We start from the raw sequence: 21,162 nt of genomic DNA, 5'->3' as shown, positions 1-21,162 counted from the left end.
ATCTGATCTTATTCCCATCTAGTGCTGAAGATCTACCACATACAGAGGCTCAATAAAGATGCTGTGTAATATCCCTCCATATTTTCATCCATTCATATTTTATTGATATTATTTACATAAAATGCATAGATCCTAGAAGTTCAATTTGATGAATTTTGACAATTGTATGGGCTTCTCAGGTGATGCTAGTGGTAAAGAATCTGCAGGCCAATGCAAGAGACACAGGTTCGATCCCTGGGTCAGGAAGATCCCCTGGAGGAGGAAATGACAACCCATTCCAGTATTCTTGCCTGGGAAGTCGCATAAACACAGGAGCCTGGTGGGCTACAGTCCATAGTGTTACAAAGAGTCACACAAGACTAAGCAACTGAGCACGCACAACAGTTGTATACACTTGTGTAATTGCCACTGAAACAACATGTAAAACATCTCTATGTTTCCAGAAACTTCCCTCATTCAAAGTAATTCCTATTATCCTGTTTTGAAGTTCACTTATCCTCTTTTCTACTTTGTCCAGTTTGCTTTAACCCTGTCAAATGAATTATTCACTTCTGATATTGTATTTCTTATTTATAGCATTTCCATTTTGTTCTTTTTTGTAATTTCCAACTCTCTAATAAAATCCCTCGTCTTTTCACACATACTGCCTTTGGCATATTTATCATAGACATTTTTTTCCCCCTGCAAGTTCCCCGTATGAAAATTCAATGTTTGGACCTTCTCTTATTCTGATTCCATTGCTCTTTTTCTCTTTTGACCATGTGTCACATTTTCTTGTTTCTTTGTGTGTTTCCTTTCTTTTTTTTTTACTGTGTGCCACATCAGATGTATGAAAAGGACTAACGTGGGAGAAGTAAATACACTTTACCTCTAGAAATGAAAAAGCCCCCATCTTCTGTCAAGCTGGTAATTCGGAAGGATGAGTTAATCCAATATGTTGAGCTGGGCCTGAGCTCTGTGGCGGCTTGCGTTAGATTCAGTTCACTTCTAGCTTTAAATATTCGGAGTGTTTGCTCAAGACTGCCCCTTCAGCAGGGCCTGGGGTCTGAACAGAGGTGAGATTAAAGAGATCTTTAAGCTTTATAGCTTCCTGGACAATGGAAGGCTCTGTTCTAATAGCCCACCTGCCAGATTTTTTCTGGAGACTTCTCTATTTTCTTCAGTGCTGCTTTACTACTCTCCCCCCGCATCCCTGTGTACCCTCACCTCAGCAGGTGTTTGGGATGCTTGGGAAATGGTGGCCAAGGTTCTGCACCAGGTAGGTGAGGCCTAGGGGATATGTGAGACTCACTTTCACTCAGATCAACTCATACCCTCTTATGACCTTGTTTTGTTTTAAAATCTCACATGAGGAAACAATGCCCTGACTCCTTCCCTGATTTTCTATTCCTCGGGAAGCTTCTCTCCATCTTGTTCCCCTGCTCTCAGCCTTTGGAGGGCTCTTCCAGTGCACTCAGCACAGACTTTCAGAGCCTTGAAGGGTTGGCTCCTGCTCCTCTGCCTGTCCGAGTCCCAGACTTCAGGCGCTGCACCCGGGCACCTACTATGAGCCATGGGATCTCAGGGAGTTTTTCTCAGCTCTCTTGCAGTGGGTCCCTGTCTTGCACTTTGTGGGAGAGAAGTTCTCCATCAGGTCTCTGCCTTGCCCCCAGCCTTTAATATACCACGCCCGTAGTGAAGGGCTATGGGAAAGATAGGGGAAGGGATGCTGAGTTGTTCTCTGGAAGGATTACTATGGGCTTTCTATCTCACCAGCTCACACAGACCGTGGGAGATTTATGAACTGTTCGGCTGGTTTCTCCGTACCTTTGTCTCTATTGAATTCCTCCTTTCCCACCTCTCCACCAAGGATGCCAGGAGCTCTGAGTCTCTACTCTCCAAGGAAGGGCTCATTGCTTTCTGGAATTTAATTCATTTAGGCTTATTGATATCGTCAGCTCTCTGATGAGTTTAAAACCTATAATTTTACAGCTTATCTGGCTTCTTCTAAGGGTAACATGGAAGCGACACTCCCTTGTGACTTTCTGCTTTCGAAAGCAAACATCCATGTTTTATAGCTCTGCTCTCTGCAAGTCTTCACTGGGGGCAACAGCAAGTTTCGTATCTGGCAGCCAAAGATTATTAGACTCCAACCAATGGCTGTTTTGTTCTTCTGACATCCGAAGACCCATCCATTTAGATGCAGACATCGATGCTCTTAAATAAAGCTTTTCACTTTTCCAGGTCACTGCCCCTAACATTTGGAAAGCAATATCGAGAAGCAATATTAATCTGAATGGGCTGATTTCGGTTAGGGGGGTTTAATAAAGTAAATATTTTCTCTGTGACTTTGAGCAGTGGTTCCAACCTTCTGCAGCACAATAGTGATCAGAGCCTTCCCCCTCCTACCCCCACCCCCCCACTTCCGCCCTCTGCCAGATCTAGGCCTGCTGCCTGGGGGCTGAGGAGGAGTCTCCCAAGGTAGACAAGCCATCCAGTTCCTCCTCTGCTTTCATTTTTCCTGTGATTAGGGAGGACTGCTCTGAATGATCCCTAGTATTCACCACCTACTGGACTTATAAAAACACCTTCTGCTCTGTCCAGGGTCTAATTTCTTCCAGAGGCTCAATCTGCCTTGCTTTGGGTCTAGGGCTCTCCTCCTCCCCCTGGTACGTTGACATCCCAGAGCATCCCTTGTAAGGAATGCTGAGAAATCACTAGAGGCTAACAAGGAAACTTGGAGGGCAAAAGGGCTCAGTCAATTGGGAGGAGGTGGTGAGTGTGTACTTTGTTAAAAATCACAGAGTACTGCAGTTGTTGTAAATCCCTGGGCTCCAGCAGGTGGAAACACTGTAGGCATGGTTACAGTGCCAGAGCTAATGAGCCATTTTTTCCAAGCATGGTAATAATAAGTTTAATTAATGAAGATGGTTCTCCACGCTCACAGGCGACCATACAACCTGATGCACTTGGGAGCGTGTGCGTATAGGGGCAGGCAGGCTGGAGAGGCCCCTCTTTACACTTTCCTGCTCCATCAAGTGTCAAGGTCACTCTTTGTGACTTGGGTTTGGCCCGTAACGATGAAGCAGGGAAAGTTAACTCCAAGGCATGTTTCTAGTGAAGGATAGAAACACTTTCTTTAGTAAGATATCTAAACAGATTTATCAGAGCTTGAAGTGGCACATTTCTCATAACTTTATCATAAAATTATAAGAAAATAGTTGTTCTGGAACTGTTTGTGCAATATGATGAAGATCCTGGTGATATAGAGTGTGGACCCCGACTCCTAGGTCAGTGTTACCACTAGATGTGGTGGTGGTCAGTGTTATTATCACACAAAGCAGCTTTGTAGATTTCAGTCTCCTTCCATCGACTTTTTGAGAGTTCTTGAGGAAACCATTAAGCAAGTTTCTATTTTCACAGCTCTAGTCTGCAGAGTCATACAGGATATTGCCCCTGGGTGTCTAATATGCGACTGAGATTTGACAACTTCAGTTACAGAACTCTTGATTTTTCTGTAAATCTCATGCCTCAATCCTCCTCATGCACCTCTTTTAAAGCCACAAATCTCAGCACCATCTTTGATGTTCTCTTTTTAAAATTCTCTATATTCAAATAATTGCAAATCCTCTTGCCTTTACCTATAACATATATCTATCTATAATGTGAATGTATGTGTGTATATACATGTGCGTGTGTGCACGCACATATGTGTATTTGCATGTATCTATGCATGTGTGTATATACATGTATGTTGTTTCTCTTCCACCTTCCCAACTAGCATGCGAGCTGCAGGAGACCAAATATCCCGACTGTCACTTTTGTATCCTTTGTGCTTAGTATACTCCGAATACCCAAATGAACCCTGAAAGAAAACATCTGAAATTTCAGTCAGAAATTAAATATCTTCCACAATGAGAGGGTGCCAAACTCCAGAGAGGCAGGATTATTTATCAAATTTCACCGGAGAAACAAATTCTTGGTAAAAACACATACTGGGGAGATGCCTGGTAATGATAAAAATGATGGATTCAATGTTCTTTAGAACAAGGTTGCCCACTGATGGCCTGAGGTCCAGATCTGGCCAGCATAATATTATAAAATTTTTGAGTTAGTTGATAACATAAAATGAAATCAATTTTCTGTGTGTCTTGAAAGTCTGGGTTGTCTGTCGAGGTAGGACTTGCATTCCTGTTCATTAAGACACTGATAAGACTGGGACTGTGAAGTGTCTGCCCTTGAAACAGGATGCATGCTCTCCATGGCCACAGAAGTTTCTTTCTCAGCCCATTTCCCTCATTTGCACCACCTGCCTGGCCTCCGTAGGCCTCTGAGTTTGAGGCCTGTCCACTCTGGATTTCTACAAACTATCCTTCTGAGCAGGCATGTGGTGAGGACACTTCCCTAGCACCCTTCACTTATCACCAGCCTGGGACTGGCCTCCAGCCCTTAATGGACACAAGGAGATTTAAGGGCCAGTGCCCGGTCCCCATTTGGACCTGGTCATGTCATCCCACCACCCAGCATCTTCCTTGTTCTCTGGCTATTTCCCAGACATTTGCATAAAAGCTTGGTGAAGACAGGCTGAGTGCTCATGTCAATCAGAGACTCTACTCCTTTGGAAATGACTCAGAATTTGAGTCCTGCTGGAATTTGGACTGTAGGGTCATCCCCCTAAATACCATCTGTTGACTGGAAGAAGACCTGATCTGAGTGTCATGCCCTTCTTGTCACCCACGATGGGAATGTGTTCTCTTTCACTTCATCTTGAACAACACAGCACTCCTGTTAGTCAGAAGATTCTTTGGAGTCCAGTCCTTCATCTTCCTCACACTTGTACTGAGGAAGCTGTGGTCCTTCCAGGAAAAGAAAGAGCCTGCCTGGGTGAGAATCAGGGTGTCAGTCATCCCATGTTCTTGTTCCCTCGTACATGTGGCCAATTTCCTGGAGAGTTTTATATTTTTCAAGGGTGGCAGGAGGTCAGGCTTCTGTGAGAAATTACTCCCTTAGATGAAGTTGTGAATCAGAATTTCTCTTAATATTTACACAACCAGGCAGCATCAGCATGGAGTCCAGGAGATTTCCCCTGGGTTAGAAATGCCTAATCATTTTGTTATGTTGGTGGGTTATTTTTAAGTCACAGAAGATATATCAATAGACAGCACCACGCTAGCACATGTGTGGCATAAACCTCCGACTCAGACCTCTGCATTCCTCACGGTGATCACATCCCAGCAGTCTTCCCACTTATCCTATTGTTGTTTTAGGACATTCCAATGATCAATAGGTTTAACTCCTGTCTCAGAGGGAGGCCCCAGTAATGAACAAAAGGCACTGGCTACAAAAGATGCCACTTTCCATGATCACAGGCAGTTTGCTAGTTTTCTCAGAAGACAAGCTCAAGACAGTTTCACAAAATGTCTGCTTTCAGAATCACTAGCCATTGATTAAATTTTTCTTTGGGAGAATTTTGCTTAAAAGAAATAGCTGGGTGAATAAGGGTGTTGTCCACCGGGCGATCGCAGGATAGCACGGCCTGAGTCTACTTGAGTTGGTCTCACTGCCGGCTCTTTGGAAGGCAGAGCTGAGTGGGGACACTTTACCTGTCCTGGGTGTCCAGTTTCTGTGACAGCTGTGTGTTTTACCACTGAGGTTCATCCTTTATGTTGATGTCTATTAGTGAATTCATAAATACAGCCTCAAGAATGCTACCTGTCCCTTAGCTCTTGAACCATTATTACCATCCAGAATGGTAAATCCTTTGTAGGAGTCACCTTGGCTCAGCAGAGGAAAAGAAAATACTGATGTGCTTTCAAATGGTAGAAAAGTAGAGAGAGTTAGAGGGTTTTTCTTTTTCTTTTTTTTTTTTTTAAATATAGCTGAATAGGATTTTAAGAAAGCAGAATTATAATGTGGAATGAAAAGAAAGCGAGAGGTTGGGTCAGAAACTGGGTTATCAGTATAATGCAGAAAGGGAAAATAAATGCTAATAGACTGCACACATGCCCTTCCTGCTAGATTAGAGACCAGGAGGGCGCTTGCTGAAAGCTGCCCATTGTGCAGCCGAACAGAACACAGGGTCTGGGCTATTATCCCCTCCTTGGCCCCTTGTGCCACAGATGGAGGCTCTTCGCTCTCTTATCGGGGCCATGCATTCAGTCTCTGTAGCCTGATCTCTCCCTCAGTCTTCTGCTCTTACAGAATGGATTGATTTGCTGAAAGAGAGGGGCTAGAAGAGGGGCTGACTCTGGAGGAAAAGGGGAGCACGTGGTAACAGCTCGGGAGACCAGGTGCGAGCGAGGGTGGGCGAGAGGGAGAGCTGGCCCCCTGGTGCCGTGCAGGGTCAGTAGCCTAGCTCTCTCTCTGCCCTGGATGTAGCCGCCTGGGTAATGGCCTCGTGCCCTGGTGCTCAGGGGTGCCTGCGCTCCCAGCTGTTGAACAAGCAGCCTGATTCCCTCCCCCAGGGATGCTGAGCCTCTGGGCTGGCCTTGATGCGATGCCTGCCTTCACCGCTCTGTTCCCAGTAGACCCAGAGCTCTGCCCTGAAGCTGGCTGACCGGAGCTGCCAATTCAGCAGAGGTGAGCAGGGGCCAACGACAGGGGGCTGATGGAACTGGTTCCTTCCAAGGGCGCCTACCTGGGAGGATGAAGGGGTCAGCCTCAGGGCTGAATCCAGGGCCAGGCTGGACCTGGCCCCAGCCTCCCCTCCTCACTTGCACAAAGGCCTGAGACTGCCTTCACATCCATATTCTCCTGCTCACCAGCTAGGGGGCCTCGGGAAATCTACTCAGCTTCTCTGCGCTGTCTTTTTTTCATCTACAAAATGGTACCTAATTGAGAGTGTTACTGAGAAGATGAAGAGAGCTAATTTGTGGAAAGGGCTTGGTCTGATGAGTGTTTTAGAACAGCACCTGACACAGTTAGCTGTTATTATTACCACCACCATTAATATTGTCCTTTTATACAGTGTTGCAATTTTATACAGCCTGATGCTGGGAAAGATTGAGGGCAGGAGAAGAGGGCATCAGAGGATGAGATGGCTGGATGGCATCACTGACGCAATGGACATGAACTTGGACAAACTTCAGGAGATGATGAGGGACAGAGGGACCTGGTGAGCTCCAGTGCATGGGGTTGCAAAGAGTTAGACATGACTGAGCGACTGAACAACAACAGTATCATTAATATTACCCATCTTTATTATCAGTATCTCTACTAACATTGCATAGTAGTATTAGTCTAGCATTCACCTGCTATAGTTTATAATATGTGTGTACCTATTTATATATGGCATCATTTGTAGAATTTTTGGTGAGTTACTTAGTGTCTCTGAGCCTCATTTTCTGTTCTGCGGAGTGAGGTTAACAAGTGGCATTGTTGGAAGGATAATGAGATAATGAATATAAATTACCCAGTGTGGAGGCTGACACATTGAAGAAGCTCAGTAAATGGGAACTAGTGTTATTTTAACTCACCTACGTGAATGTGTTGTGTGGACCTGCCTGCGTGCTGTTTGCATCCAGGTAGTTAGGTTTCGGTCTGTTTGGGTTTTATGAGCATTTGGAGGATGACACTTGTGTCTGTGGGCAGGTGCCTGAGGGCTGGTCAGGTAGGCTTAATTGGCCAGGTCCTGTTCATGGCTCCCATGAACTTTTGAGCATAGCTTTTGTCTCTCTTGGAACAACTGAGCTGCCTGGTGTACTGTGAAGCCCGGAAATGCAGCTCCGGTTGAGCTAAGAGGCTTGAGTTAATCCTGGCTTTCCTGGCTGTGCTGGATGAAGCTCAGAACCACCCCCAGCTCTACTACAGGTTGGTGCCGTGATTTCTATGTTTTTATGCATCTCTGGTCTCTCTTTTCTGTACTTTCCTTACCTCTGTGGACCCCAGAGACTCTGTTTTTTCCATTCCTCTAGAATAGAAGACTATGCCCCCAGGAAAGCATGAATGAATGGTGTGTTCCCCGGGGAATCTCCTATCAATGACGTGTCCGGTCCTCAGAGCATCTCTGTGCTCTCCCTTTGTGGTGGAAGCTGAATGTGAACTTAGAGGCAAGGGTCTGATTCAGCAGGCCAGGCCAGAGAGAGGAAGAGGTTGGCAAGAACCAAGGAAAGCAGCACGAGAGAAGGACTCAGGATCCCCTTCTTTGCTGTGGTTCATGTGTCCTTATCTGAGTGAGGACTGGAGGAAACCACAGAGGGGAAGGGGGAGCTTCCCCAGGTCTGGGTGCTGTCCCCTTAATTATTAAGACAGTGGTGCCTTACCCCTGCAGGGGACAGAGGTAAAGGTCCTTTCTTGGTTATGCACATGCCTGTGTATAACCCTGGGGAACACCATTCGCATTCCTAGTCATCCTAAGTTTATGGCACCATTATGACCAGTTTTCCAGCAGATGGCCATAAAGCATCTTGAGAAAGCAAGATCTCTTTCTTCTTTTGTAATGTGTGCAAGATCACCATGTTGGTTACTAAAGGGTCGATGATTCTCCATCTCTTCTGCCGCCTCCATCTGTTCTCCAACCCTCCATGTGTCCCCCCTTCCAGGTCCCCAGCCACAGCATTTTTCCTCCTCCCTCCTCCCCTACTCTTGATTTTACCCCTGAGATTTGCACTTAGTAATTGCAGGAATCAGGTAAAAATTAACAGCCAGGGGGTGCGTACACAGCTCCAAGTAGCTATAATATGTGCCCATCTCAATTTTCTTCCTGAGTTAGGTGAGCTGAGCCCCTTCCTTGATAACTTTCACTAGGAACCCTCTCTTTTTGTTTCCTGGAGCCAGCGCTGCTACCTGCCTATCCAGTCTTGATTGTCAGATATTCCTGGAGTTGAAGGACCTTAGTCTCCTCTCCCACATCTTCCTTATGTAGTACAGCAGCTCTTACCCTTGACAGCAGAGGAGAGGGTGGCCCTCTTAATGTGTAAGTCCTCTTGCTGGGCTGGTGGATCCAAACGTGTTGGAGGAGATTGGCTGATACCAAGAGGAAGCACCAGTTCTTTCTCTTTAGGACTTTGCCATTCATCTAGGCTCTGTGCTTAGTCGCTCAGTCGTGTCCGACTCTTTACAACCCCATAGACTGCAGTCTGCCAGGATCCTCTGTCCATGGAGATTCTCCAGGGAAGAATACTGGAGTGGGTTGCCATGCCCTCCTCCAGGGGATCCTCCCAACCCAGGGATCAAACCCAAGTCTCCTGCATTGCAGGTGGATTCTTTACCATCTAGGCCACCAGGGAAGCCCCACCTAGACTCTACCTCACTGGTTCAAGGTAGTTCTTAGTTAACAAGTTCAGTTCAGTTTAGTCGCTCAGTCGTGTCCGACTCTTTGCAACCCCATGAATCGCAGCACGCCAGGCCTCCCTGTCCATCACCAACTCCCGGAGTTTACCCAAACTTACGTCCATCGAGTCAGTGATGCCATCCAAACATCTCATCCTCTCTCGTCCTCTTCTCCTCCTGCCCCCAATCCTACCCAGCATCAGGGTCTTTTCCAATGAGTCACCTCTTCGCATGAGGTGGCCAAAGGATTGGAGTTTCAGCTTCAACATCAGTCCTTCCAATGAACACCCAGGACTGATCTCCTTTAAGATGGACTGGTTGGATCTCCTTGCAGTCCAAGGGACTCTCAAGAGTCTTCTCCAACACCACAGTTCAAAAGCATCAATTCTTCTGCACTCAGCTTTCTTTATAGTCCAACTCTCACATCCATACATGATTACTGGAAAAACCATAGCCTCCTAGATGGAGTTTATTGACAAAGTAATGTCTCTGCATGTAATATGCTATCTAGGCTGGTCATAACTTTCCTTCCAAGAAGTAAGTGTTTTTTAATTTCATGGCTGCAGTCACCATTCTGCAGTGATTTTGGAGCCCAAAAAATAAAGTCTGACACTGTTTCCACTATTTCCCCATCTATTTTCCATGAAGTGATAGGACCAGATGCCATGATTTTAGTTTTCTGAATGTTGAGCTTTGAGACAACTTTTTCACTCTCCTCTTTCACTTTCATCAAGAGGCTCTTTAGGTCTTCTTCACTTTCTGCCATAAGGGTGGTGTCATCTGCATATCTGAGGTTATTGATATTTCTCCCGGCAATCTTGATTCCGTCTTGTGCTTCATCCAGCCCAGCATTTCTCATGATGTACTCAGCATATAAGTTAAATAAGCAGGGTGACAATACACAGCCTTGACGCACTCCTTTTCCTATTTGGAACCAGTCTGTTGTTCCATGTCCAGTTCTAACTGTTGCTTCCTGACCTGCATACAGGTTTCTCAAGAGGCAGGTCAGATGGTCTGGTATTCCCATCTCTTTCAGAATTTTCCACAGTTTATTGTGATCCACACAGTCAAAGGCTTTGGCATAGTCAATAAAGCAGAAATAGATGTTTTTCTGGAACTCTCTTGCTTTTTCAATGATCCATCGGATGTTGGCAATTTGATCTCTGGTTCCTCTGCCTTTTCTAAAACCAGCTTGAACATCTGGAAGTTCACAGTTCATGTCTTAGTTAACAAAGCCATGCCCAAAACAGGAAATATTTTTAGAATGGGCATCTTGAGTGCTGAGGGCAGAGGCTCCTGGGTTCTACTAGGCCTTGTATATAGTTCCTTTAGCCTCCAATGTAGAAAGTCATATTTTGGAAAGATATTGTACTTGGAAGTAGACAGAGTCTGAGTCCCAGTACTGCTACTTTCTACCCTTCCACCTTTGGTAGTGATGTAAATTTTGAACTTCAACTTTTTACTCTGTAAAATGGAATAATAGTAGGTACATTGCTTACCGAGTTGGATTTTTCTTTTGGACACTGAAGCTGGATTAAAGCATGAGAAAGACTTTTGAGGGCTGTGAAAATATTAGGTGAAAGATATTTACCTCCATGGCAGGATTCCTGAAACTATCCCTTCCCCTCATCTCAGGCATTAACACCGTTGTGAGGCCCAGTAGTTTTGGACTAATGTCTCTGCCAAGGATAGATCAACATTAGTTACATTTGGGCATTCATTTCAGCACCCTTCTTTATTTCTCCAACATTTGGTAGTTAGCCCCTATTAAACATCAAACTTTTCATGAAGAAACAGGGTCAGTATGCAAAAATGTTGTCCACTGGAGAAACCCACCCATCAGTTGGGGCTGGCTGGACCAATGTGTGACCAGTGAAAAGATGAATTCAGTCTAAAGTTTTAGCATCTGTGCTTAATGTCATACTACTGCATCTGACAACTATGCCCTTTAGGTCCCCCCTTCCCAGAACCAGCTAATTCTCACAGGCCAGGGCTCTGATGGGGGCATGAGATTTGTGTGTTGCAGCCTCTGGCTGTCCTTCTCAGCTTTCCGCTCCAGTTGGGTTCCCAGGCCATGAATCTACAGATGTTCCTTTCTCAGACCAGAGTCCAACCCCGATGAAGCTGGACATCTCTTCTTGCCGCGTGGGGCTCTGCATGGAGGCTGCCTCCAAAGGATGGAGTCCCTTCTCTGCTGAGAGGAGCCAGTGGCCAGAGTCCTTCATATGATGGCCTCACGTGGGGGCAATTCAAGGATCTGCCGGAATCATTCTTCCCTTTGATTTTCCACATGGTCACTTGCCATAAAAAACTGACTCTGAGAAAAGAAATTCCTCAGCATTTTGAATACATTGATACATAGGTGAAACAAATCAGTGTAAATTTTCCCTACATTCTCAACACTTTGTTTCTGAATAATAATAAAAAAATCCCTGAAGCAAATACTATTTTGAGACTAATTTCTGGAGTCTCCTAGCAGGCAAATCACTCTTTTACTTGCTGTGATGTTCTTTTTAGTCTTAAAAAGAAAAGACTTAGGGGAAGATGATGGCTTTTATATTTTAACCACTGAGCAGGTGTCTCGAGGAGGAAGCCCTGAAAGCTTTGGTGGCTGCAGGGGACAGAGCAGGGGGAGACAGGCAGAGGGACCAGATGGAGATTTGGGCTGGAAATTAGAATACTCCAATTCAGCAGTTCCCAACCAGCCTTGCTATAGAATCATTTGAGAAGGATTTTTTAAACAACTGTTTGGGAAGTTTTTTTTTTTTTCTTTTTTCTTTTTAAAGAACCAGTTCCCACAGCCTTCCCTAGGTAAGTTTGATTTAGATTGTCTGGCATAGGGTCCAAGAATCATGATTAAAGATCCATTCTACACCTAGGGATCAGAATTACCATAGGAGAATTGGGGAAAAATTATTTTTAAAAGCTGCCCACAGTGGTTCAGATGGAGGCAGATCCCAGTGCTCAGACATTTTCAAAAACAGCTGGCCATTTCCAAATGCTGCATCATATCTGGGGGGCTCCAGCAGGCATATATGCAGGTGTGACAGGGAGCTTCTTGCTCAAGGGTGGGAGGGGACTGACTGTGTGATCTCAAAGCCCACCTCTGACTTTGGATCAGCACTGTGTCCCCCAGAGCGGTCTGCCTAACATAAAGCCATGTTCAGATTCATGTTGAATGTGAATGGAAGACATGGTTGGAAAGAAAGAGGCCATGGTGGAGTTGGTAGTGGTGGTAGGGGCTTCTTCAACCCGTGAGAGCCCCTATTATATCCATCTCTATAAACTCTGGGAGTAAACTGTAGACGTCTTTGCTTTGGCAATGTTGTTTTACATAATCTTCCTGCATCAAGCACTTTGCACATCCCTCTCTGTGTATCCATTTTACCCTCCATGAAGGCTCATCTCCCAGTCTATCTTCAATGAAGCTTCCTTTTGCAACCATATCAAGTGTGGGGCTGGGTGGTGGAAAGAGTCAGAGGGAAATTAGCAGGCATCTCTGCATAGCTGAGCCTGAGGACAGTATTAGCCCCAGGAGATGGTAGCTGGTCTTTGCCTGGGGTTTTGGATTTAGGCTAGGAGCTGGTGGTAATGGGACCTCTGGAAGCCCCCACATGTATCCTCGTCCCTGCTGGCCTTGTGTAGAGTGTTCAGCTCTGATGATGACTAGCATGTCCCTGGGAGTGACCAAGGCTCCACCTGCATTAGGAGATGGGGTGGGAGGGGATGTTAATTTATCCTTAGGGGTTGTATGTCTTGAAAACAAACAACCAAACAAACCTTAAATCCAAAGAGTTAAGTTTGGGTCAGAGTTCTCTTCATTTTCAGTCATATGCCAGAGATCTTGGAGAAGTCAATGTTTTTGATCATTGGCCTTTTTAGCTGTAATATTTGAGTACTAATGTATAATCAGGTTGTCAAGAAGGATTAAGTGAGATTATGTCCGGTGCTGTGTAAATTATAAATGTTATAAAAATGTGAAGAGCTGTTATTGTTATCTAAAACTCTAGTCTTGTGTGGATTACAAAAAGCTCGCATCTGAGTCAAAAGGATTTTGTACAATTTTTAGACCTTTATTTTTTAATTAATTTTTTATTGGAGTATAGTTGATTTGCTATGTTGTGTTCATTTCTGCTGTACAGCACAGTCAGCCAGTTATACACACACACACACACACACACATACACACACACATATCCACTCTTTTGTAGATTATGTTCCCATTAGGTAATTACAGAGTATTGAATAGAGTTCCCTGTGCTATACAGTAAGTAGGTTCTTATTAATCATCTATTTTATATATAATTGTGCGTATATGTCAGTCTCAACCTCCCAATTTATCCCCCTCACCGAGACCTTTAATTTTCAGGAAAAAAGCATTTTTCTGTTCTCCCAATGTGGGTCACATTCATGGGACCCATATTATGGGGTTTGGTACTGGAGAGACCAAGAGGAACTAGATCAGGTTTATGCCTTTGTACAGCTCATAGTATAATGAGTTCATTAAAAAAGGACTACATTATCCTAAATTGCAATGCTTAGTATTACAGAGAGGAATGCCTAGGTTCAGAGATTGGGCAGACAAGGAAGTGATGAGGATGCAGGCAGGAAGAGCTTCTTAATAAAACTGGTATTTGGGTCTTGAAGGAATTCTCCAGGAAAATATGCATGAATGAAGTGTTTAGTCATTTAACATTATATCTGGCATGTTCTAAATGACACTTTGTAGATACTCTGGGTCATTCAGTTATATTCCTGAGAAAAGTGTTGGCTGGACTGAAAATCTGAATTCTGTCTCCATTACTGTAGGAGCAGCAAAGTTCTATGTTCTGTTCTTTCAGTCTCAGCTGGGCGGGTTCTTGTCTGTCTCACGCGTGTGTTGTCCAGGGGACAGCCAGAGATTTAGACAGAATTTACAAGCAGAATATAGGGCTCCCCCACCTGGGCTTATTCCCTTTTAGATTACTCCCTCTGTTTCTCAACAACTGTAGGCGCCATGAATTCTGTCCTCTGCCTCTGCAAGCTGGTAAGACAGTTGGATTTCTATCAAGTTTTAGCTGTTCACTTGCTGCTGACTGAAGTCTGCCTTTAGGTTAAAAAAAAATGTGAAAATGGAGAATTAACTGAGTGCCATTTCTTTCTTCCGACTGTGGTCTCCTCTCTAGCTTCATCTTGTTTTTGACACTTTCATGTAGCTGTTTTAAAAATATTCTCCACTGTTTATAGTTGTTATCTGCAGAAGGGCTGCTCTAATAGGAGATACCTGGTCATCACAGTTAACAAGCAAGCTCTTTAATTAGAGGGACAGGAATACAACACAGGGAGAAGCCAGAGAATAACTCCAGAAACATGATATGGGCAAGTACATCATTCACTCTCATATTTATTTATCCAGCAAAAAATTTTTGAGTATCCATTGTGGGCAGAGCTCTTCCCCTGGCATAGGATAACATAATGTTCTCTGTAGATACACATTCCATAGTCATAGATACACACTGCATAGTCATTCAAGCTAAGAGAGGTTATTTAGAATAAATTGATTCAAGAAGAGATCTGAAAACAACTCCCCAACCCCCACCCCAGGATTAGGCTTTTCAAAGGAGAGATAAAAATTGTCTACATTTTTGCTTTCCTGTATGATCTTCACTAGTCCAGATGGCTATTGACCACTTGAATTGTGATTAATCTGAAATGAAATGTGCCTTAAGCATAAAATGCACATCAGATCTCATTAAACTCAGTATGAAAAAATGTAAAATATCTCATTAATACTTTTCCATAATGTGCTCCTTTGGATATATTTGATTACATAGATGAAATTATAATTACTTTCACCTGTTTCTTTTTACTTTTTGATGTGTACGTTTCTGACACAAGCTGGGTGTCCCACACATTTAATTCAATTCTGACACTATCTGGATATCGGCAGATCCCACAGGTCAAAGGCTCAGTCCCACAAGACTGACCCCAGTTCAGATGCTTACCACAAGGCCAGGTTGTCACTTGTGCTTTTGACCAACCGTCTGTAGATTGGAGGTTTCCATCACCCCCTTTTTAGAGTCAGTTAATTTACTGGACATGGAACAACAGACTGGTTCCAAATAGGAAAAGGAGTACGTCAAGGCTGTATATTGTCACCCTGCTTATTTAACTTATATGCAGAGTACATCATGAGAAACGCTGGGCTGGAAGAAACACAAGCTGGAATCAAGATCGCCGGGAGAAATATCAATAACCTCAGATATGCAGATGACACCACCCTTATGGCAGAAAGCAAAGAAGAACTAAAGAGCCTCTTGATGAAAGTGAAAGAGGAGAGTGAAAAAGTTGGCTTAAAGCTCAACATTCAGAAAACTAAGATCATGGCATCTGGTCCCATCACTTCATGGGAAATAGATGGGGAAACAGTGGAAACAGTGTCAGACTTTATTTTTTGGGGCTTCAAAATCACTGCTGATGGTGATTGCAGCCATGAAATTAAAAGACACTTACTCCTTGGAAGGAAGGTTATGACCAACCTAGATAGCATATTGAAAAGCAGAGACACTACTCTGCCAACAAAGGTCTGTCTAGTCAAGGCTATGGTTTTTCCAGTAGTCATGTATGGATGTGAGAGTTGGACAGTGAAGAAAGCTGAGCACCGAAGAATTGATGCTTTTGAACTGTGGTGTTGGAGAAGACTCTTGAGAGTCCCTTGGACTGCAAGAAGATCCAACCAGTCCATCCTAAAGGAGATCAATCCTGGGTGTTCATTGGAAGGACTGATGTTGAAGCTGAAACTCCAATCCTTTGGCCACCTCACGCGAAGAGTTGACTCATTGGAAAAGACCCTGATGCTGGGAAGGATTGGGGGCAGGAGGAGAAGGGGACAACAGAGGATGAGATGGCTGGATGGCGTCACTAACTCGATGGACATAAGTTTGGGTAAACTCCGGGAGTTGGTGATGGACAGGGAGGCCTGGCGTGCTGCGATTCATGGGGTCGCAAAGAGTCAGACACCACTGAGCAACTGAACTGAACTGAACTGAATTTGCTACAGTGACTCACAAAACAGAGAAACATTTTACTTAATAGATTACCAGATTATTATAAAATGGTATAACCTAGGAATAGCCAAGTGGAAGAGACTCATACAGCAAAGTATGTAGGAAGTGGTGGGGAGCGTCCATGTTCTCCCAGAATCTCTATATGTTCACCAACCTGGATGCTCTCTAAACCCTGTCCTTTTGGGTTTTTGTGAATGCTTCATTACATGGGAACAATTGATTAAATCATTGGCCACTGGCCATAAATACCATCTCCAAGCCCTCTCTCCTCCCCAGAGGTCAGGGGGTGGGAAGGAAGGTTCCAGCCCTCCAATAACACAGCTGGTTCTCCTGGCAACTAACCACCTTGGTTCTTTCCAGAGGTCACCTCATTAGCATAAACTCAGATGTGGTTGAAAGGGGTCTGTTATGAAAATCAAATTACCTTTATTGCTCTCATCACAGGAAATTCCAAGGGTTTTAGGAGCTTTGTGTTAGAAATGAGAGGAAGATGAGAGGAAATAGTTCTTATAAATCACAATACCACAATGTACCTATTGAAAAATGTAAAATTACTTATAATAGGTCATGTTATTTTTCTACTGGATAAAAGTGATCTAGACCAATGGTCAGTAAACATTTTCTTTAAAGGGTCAGCTAATGAATTTTGTAGGACATGTAGGTCACAGGGTCTTTGTTGCAGCTACACAACTCTGCTGTTTTAGTGCAAACACAGCATCAATAATACATATATGGATGAGTGTGAAAATGTTACAATAAAACTTTATATATAGACACTGATATTTAAAGGTCATATAATTTTAATGTATCCAAAACATTATTTGACTATTTCTCCCCCATCATTTAAATACATAAAAACCATTTTTTAGTTTGCAGAACCTACAAAAACATATGGCAGGCTGAATTTGGTTATGTACCATTGTTTGTCAAACCATGGTCTAAAACATCATTTTGAAGGACCTGAGAAACAACTGGTTTTGAAAAATATCCTGTTTAATAAAACACTTGGTAGGCTGATCCTTTGTTTCCAGTTCTTCCTGACTTCCTGCATTAGAATTCCACATTCACACCTTTTCCCATATGACTTAGCAGAATCAGTTAGTAGGATGGAAAGAGTATTTTCTCACTCATTGACCATGGGTTTTGACCATAAGACTTGTACTGGGTAGTGAGATATAGGTAGGAGTGGTGAATTTCAGGTTGAAGCTTCAGAGGAATTGTGAGTTTACACCTACATTCTTGAAATTTCTGTCATGAAACAAGCTTCCTCTGGGTAGCTGTTGCCATTTCAACCTGGTTCGCAGACTAACCACTGTGGAATAGACCAGAGAACAAACTTGAATTGAGGTACACCAACCCCAGCCTGAATTTCAGCTTGAAGTAGAGCCACCTAATCAAGATCAGCATAGATCAGCAAATTCACAGAGGACTCTCAAGTCTGAGAAAGGTAAATGTTCCCTCTGCGTGTTACAAATGTTTTGTAAATGCTCATTACACAGCATTTGCTGACCACTACAAATTCTATTTTCATTTCATTTCCATTAAATCTCACTTTATATCTACACATTCTGTCCTTATCAGCAAAATCTGGGCAGATTTCTGCTCATCAAAAGAGGCACCATGGCCACTGCATTTGTATTGCACTTGCTTCTAGGATTTCTCAGCTTAAGGTATTGTTTATTTCATGCTGACAATGGGGGAAAGACAGCCAGTTAATCTAGCTGCAATTGAATTTAGAAATTACTCAAATCTAATTTTACTTACTGCTTCATTCGCAAGTTACTCTTTCTGCTTTCTTTCATTTGTGTGTGTTTTAAATCATCTCCCACTGTTTATTTTTAATTTCTACTTTATTTTAATTATTTAATAGGTGGCATCTGTGCAGTGCCTGTCATTCATCGAGCAGTTTGTGTTCTGCTTATGGAATCACAGAAATATTTAAGCTGCTGCTTCCATGGTGTCACCATCACTCAGACTTTAGACTATAGGACTCTTCTTGCCCTGTTTGGAAGAACAGAATTCTCGGAGGTGACCAGGGTTCTTCGAAAAGCTAGCACCCAAACTATACCTGATCCCAGGGAATGGCAAGTAAGGAGGTTTTCCCCTCTTTCTCTGCTGCTTTTGAGAAAGTACATGTTTTCTTAAACGTCACCAGGTAATGTGACATAGGGACTTCCCAGGTGGCGCAGTGGTAAAGAATGCACCTGCCAGTGCAAAAGACACAGGAGATGTGGGCTTGACCCCTGGGTCAGGAAGATCCCTGGAAGAGGAAATGGTAACCCACTCCAGTGTTCTTGCCTGGGTAAGCCCGTGGAGAGAGGAACCTTGTGGGCTATAGTCCATGAGGTCACCAAGAGTCAGACATGACTGAGCAACTGAGCACATTGAGCATGCAATGAGACCTGGATGACACTGCATGAAGATTACCGTGGCCATCTGCACCCCAGTGAGAACCAGCACGTGAGGTTATTCGTTGGTCGCTAGCACTGTCGAAATGGAATGTGACCGTGGGTGTGGGCAGATTGAGCATCTGGGGAAAGAGTATGATGCCTGGGAAACAGTGGTATGGGCATATTTAGTTGGTTTGCAAAGGAAAGGAACACACAGAGGGGAATGTAGGGAGCTGCTTGGTGCTCTGGAAGGTTCCCTGGAGTCAAACAGCGGGGTTTCCAGACAGACCAGAACAGTCTGCCCTAGAACAGATTGCAGCTGGGCTGGGGTGACGACACACGGGAAGCAGCAGGAACAAGATAGAGGGACTCCTGCCTGGGTTCCCAGCCTCCCCTCTGGGCCCTGAACCATCTGTTCTGTTCTCCAAGAGCAGCCGGTAGGAACACTGTAAGGCTTACATCAGACTATGACTTTCCTCAAAACTTTTCTACAGCTTCCTAGTGAATCAAGAGTGGTGGTTGACATGCTTACCACCCTTGATCAAACACTGTCTAGTCCTTGACGTCATGTCCTCCCCACCTCCTTCTTGCTGATGGTTCCAGCAGCACAGGCCTTGGTTCTGTTCATCTAATGCACCTTCCACCTCAGTGTTGGCACTGTGTGTTCCCCCACCCCCATGGAAACTTCTTTCAGACATTAACATAGCTCATTTCTTCACTTTATTTAAGTCTCTGCCCAAATGTCACCTCCTCAGACTTTCTTTTATCTCCTGAAAAATACATCCTCTGTCATCATCTATCCCTTGATACCACTTTATTTTTCTCCATAGCACTTACCACTACATTATCTTATACATATAGTTATGATTTCTTGTTAGTTTATCTCCTTCATTAGAACATAGACTCTTTGAAAGGGTGGCAACTTCGCGTGTTTTGTTTTCTGCTGTACACCCAGTTTTAAGAACCGTGCCTGCTGTACTGTTGTTGTTTAGTCACGAAGTCATGTCCAAGAATACTGGAGTGGGTTGCCATTTCCTTCTCCAGGGGATCTTCCCAACTCAAGGGATCAAACCTGCATCTGCTGCGCTGCAGGCAGATTCTTTACGACTGAGCCACCAAGAAGACCTCTGATGTATTATGCTGTTGCTGCTGCTGCTAAGTCGCTTCAGTCGTGTCCGACTCTGTGCGACCCCATAGACGGCAGCCCACCAGGCTCCGCCGTCCCTGGGATTCTCCAGGCAAGAACACGGGAGTGGGTTGCCATTTCCTTCTCCAATGCATGAAAGTGAAAAGTGAAAGTGAAATCGCTCAGTCGTGTCCGACTCTTAGCGACCCCATGGACTGCAGCCTACGAGGCTCCTCCGTCCATGGGATTTTCCAGGCACTGATGTATTATAGACATTACCAAATAGTGTTGAGTGAATGAATGAATAGCCTCCGTGTCTGGTTATAGGGCTACATGCAATGTGTTGAGGGTACTTAGCTTGCTGAAATTTCATCCAGTCGGTTGGGCATTTGTACTAAGTAGGTGCTAGATAGGTAGAGAGATAGATAAATAATTGATAGAATCAGTGTACTGGTACCCTGTACTGATAATGGACAGAGATGGTGTGAAAGAAAGAATGAAAGAGTCCATCTTAATAAGTTCTTTCCATTATTACACAAGGAAATAGACCATAACCCACATGGATTGATCTCAACTTTTTCAGAGATGTTGCCACAGTGAGCTAGGGAGAGGAAATGTATTCTCTGCCTCTTCAAGGATTCAAGTAGGACCAGTATGGGGGGCTTGTTAGAGTTTATTGGAAATAGTTTTGTTTTTTAGTCAGAGTTAGACGAACCCTGATGAACCCGCAAGTCCCTCTACAGTTCTCAGCCATATCTAGTCCCTCATTTTCATCTGAAAGCAGCACAGTTTGAACTCACATTGCTCCTTGTTCTTTTTATATATATACATACTCTTTATCTTGTATTATTTATGCCAATACACACAGGGTCTCCAAACAGCGAAATCAGATGTTGGCTTACCTATAGGGCTGATGGTCACGGTGGGTGGTTTAGTCGCTAAGTTGTGTCCGACTCTTGCGACCCCATGGACTGTAGCCTGCCAGGCTCCTCTGTCCATGGGATTTTCCAGGCAAGAATACTGGAGTGGATTGCCATTTCCTTCTCCAGGGGATCTTCTGGACTCTGAACTGGTGGTAAATGCTTCTTGGCTGGGTTGGACTTTATTCTTTTTTAGAATTATTATTTGTTTATTTATTTTTGGCTGTGCTAGGTCTGTACTGCAGCACACAGGCTCTTCATTGCTGCATACAGGCTTTCTCTAGTTGTGACAAGTAGGGGTTACTCTCTATTTGTGAATCATGGGCTTTTCATTGCAGTGGCTTCTGTTGCTGCAGAGCTGGGCTCTAGAGTGTGGGTTCAGTAGCTGTGGCTTAGTCACCCTGCAGCATGTGGGATCTTAGTTCCTGGAC

General features: G+C 44.1%; 1 long non-coding RNA gene across 1 annotated transcript in view; it reads left to right on the top strand.

The window, feature by feature from the left end:
* The window catches only part of LOC145544529 (uncharacterized), a 393,836-nt gene that overhangs the window by 214,192 nt on the left and 158,482 nt on the right, over positions 1 to 21,162 (top strand). The window lies entirely within an intron of this gene.

The sequence above is a fragment of the Giraffa tippelskirchi genome, chromosome 4 (genome assembly GCF_054371585.1).
Source record: "Giraffa tippelskirchi isolate mGirTip1 chromosome 4, T2T-mGirTip1v1.2.pri, whole genome shotgun sequence".
Taxonomy (NCBI): Eukaryota; Metazoa; Chordata; class Mammalia; order Artiodactyla; family Giraffidae; genus Giraffa; species Giraffa tippelskirchi.
The sequence above is the reverse complement of the archived record's forward strand: the minus strand, read 5'-3'. Positions and strand labels throughout refer to the sequence as shown.